The 2,715-nt window shown below is 39.7% G+C and overlaps 1 pseudogene; it reads right to left on the bottom strand.

Annotated features, from left to right (window-relative positions):
• Positions 1-1,148: 1,148 nt before the first annotated feature.
• LOC114685284 lies at positions 1,149-2,101 on the bottom strand (annotated as a pseudogene).
• Positions 2,102-2,715: the final 614 nt, after the last annotated feature.

Raw genomic sequence — 2,715 nt, 5'->3', positions numbered from 1 at the left:
ATGCTGCCACAATGTTGGAGCCAGAAGAGATAGAGACGATAATTTCAGTAATGGATACACTGGAACAGAAAGGTTTTAATGAAGGAAAGGAGCCACAGAATAAATGAACTATCTGATTGAGACCACAGAACAGACTCGATAATGACACTAGCAACTTTTTTTTTTTTTTTTTTTTTTGGTTTTTTGAGACAGGGTTTCTCTGTGTAGCTTTGTGCTTTTCCTGGAACTCACTTGGTAGCCCAGGCTGGCCTCGAACTCACAGAGATCCGCCTGGCTCTGCCTCCCGAGTGCTGGGATTAAAGGCATGCACCACCACCGCCCGGCTAAATTTTTTTTTTCACTAGCAACTTTCTAAGCATTCATAAACCACCCACAGAGGAAACCACCTTGGGATACAGACCCTATAGGATATTCTGGTAGAGTACAGGTGAATAGACAGCTGCTTGATCAAGGCCATGGCAGGGAGAAGGAAGCACTTAGGTAATAACTCAAACATCACAAGGAACAGAGTTGGGCTTCAAAATGCAGAAGATGCTAAAACTGATAGAATTAAAGTATTTTTATTAAAAGTAATGCTGTGATGCCTTTCAGAAACCATGATAACATTTTAAAAATAAAGAAAAAAATTGGTAAAAGATGTAGAAGCTTCAAACATTAGTTTAATTAATCCCACTGAAATATGTATAGTGTAGAACTTCACAATATCCAGATGCATGATGATCCTGTGAAGGAGTTGCCAAGAGTTTCTGAGACAAGTTCCATCAACAGTGTCATCAATAGAATTGAAAAAGAATAAATGGCACTTGCCAAGATGATAATTAACATTTTTAAAAATAAAATACTAAATAGAAAGTAATCTGTAATCATGGACTACCTAAATAACAGAATGAAAGAAAGAATAAGTCTACATCATCCAGGTATCAAAACCATGAAATAGATACATTTAATTTGAGTCCAGATTTTAGTGCAAATAATCAATTTTATTAAAATCTTAAAAAGTACTAAGTAAGTTTTTCATTAATCAGCATAATGCCACTGTACATTTGAGAGACTTTTTTCATGTAAAACAAGGCAAACAACTTGTAAATATTGCATATGTTTCCTTAAAAAGTTCATTTAAGTATTTATATATGCACACTGAATATTGTTCAAAATGAGGAATGTGTTCTTGCCATCAATTTCCTCATGGCCTCTTTTACCTCCTTGTTCCTCAGACTGTAGATCAAGGGATTCAACATGGGATCACCACTGTGTAGAACACAGACACCACTTTAATTTGGTTGGGTGAATGGCTTGACTCTGGTATGACATAAACAAATGTAACTGTCCCATAAAACAAAGTGACTGCAGTGAGGTGGGAGGTGCAGGTGGAGAAGGCCTTGTGCCTGCCCTCAGTAGAGCGCATTCTGAGGATGGAGTGAAGGATGTAGAGGTATGAAACAATGATGATGAATAGGGTGATGACTATGATGGAACCTGCTGAGATGGCAGGAGACATTTCAGCAATGTAAACATGAGTACAAGAAAGCTCCACCAGTGGTGGGAGGTCACAGAAAGAAATGGTTGACTTTATTTGGTCCACAGAAAGTCAGGCTCAATAAACAGCTAGTAAATGATGAAGAATTCACACATCCACCCACATAGGAAATAACCAATAAGATGAAGCAGACCCTGGGAGACATGAGAGTGGAGTAGAGCAGGGGTGAGCAGATGGCCACATAGCGATCATAGGCCATGGCAGCCAGCAGGAAGCACTCAGCAGTTCCAAAGACCACATCAGAGCCAAGCTGGACTATGCAGCCAGCCACAGGGATGGTGGTTCTCTCTCTCAGGAAACTCACAATCATGACAGGTGTGACTGAGCTGGAGTACCCAATGTCCACAAAGGCCAAGTGGCTGAGGAAGAGGTACATGGGGGTGTGAAGCTGAGGGCTTCTTCTGATCAACATGATTATGCTGGCATTGCCCAGTACAGTGGTGAGGTAGACCCCCAAGAACAATACAAAGAAGATTGAACAAAGGGTGGGGTTCTCAGTTAGCCCAAAATAATGAACTCTGTTACCATTGTGTGGTTTCCAGTTTCCATCTTTTCTGAGATGATTCCTATTGAAATAAAAACCAGTGGTTATCAGAATACATTAAATGACCTCATGATTGATATACTCCACTCTACATTTAGCCCATTAAAAATAAATATGGATCTCAGTTTGGTTTCATGCTTATTCTTCCCCAAGTGTTGGCTGATTTCAGAATACTAATCACCCTTAATCTTAAGGCCACAGATACAAACTGGACAGTGACTCAGATCAGAACACAGGACTAACTCATCACTCACTCACAGATATGACATTTGACCAAGTCAGGAGTCTGAATGAATGCATAGAACACTGGTGTTCTGAGATCCCAAATAGTTAAATGAATGCATAGAACTCTGATGTTCTGAGACCCCCAATTGGTTGAAATGATGTGCTTATATGCTGGCATTTACAGTATCTAATTCAATTCCATTTTTCAGTCCTTCGGAGGCCACCCTTCCCAGTCTTCTTGTAGATATGTGCCAATGTGGGCATGCCAATCTGTTGTGAAAATGAATGTGTGTGCGTTTTCAAAATTAAATTAGAGTACTCAGACAACTCTCTCTTCCTTTCCATGGTAGCATATTTCACATGCTACATCTACAATATACTGGTATCTTTTACCAGTCTGCACTTCAAG

This window comes from Peromyscus leucopus, unplaced genomic scaffold (genome assembly GCF_004664715.2).
Source record: "Peromyscus leucopus breed LL Stock unplaced genomic scaffold, UCI_PerLeu_2.1 scaffold_1088, whole genome shotgun sequence".
NCBI lineage: Eukaryota > Metazoa > Chordata > Mammalia > Rodentia > Cricetidae > Peromyscus > Peromyscus leucopus.
This window is presented reverse-complemented; position numbering and strand designations above follow the sequence as displayed.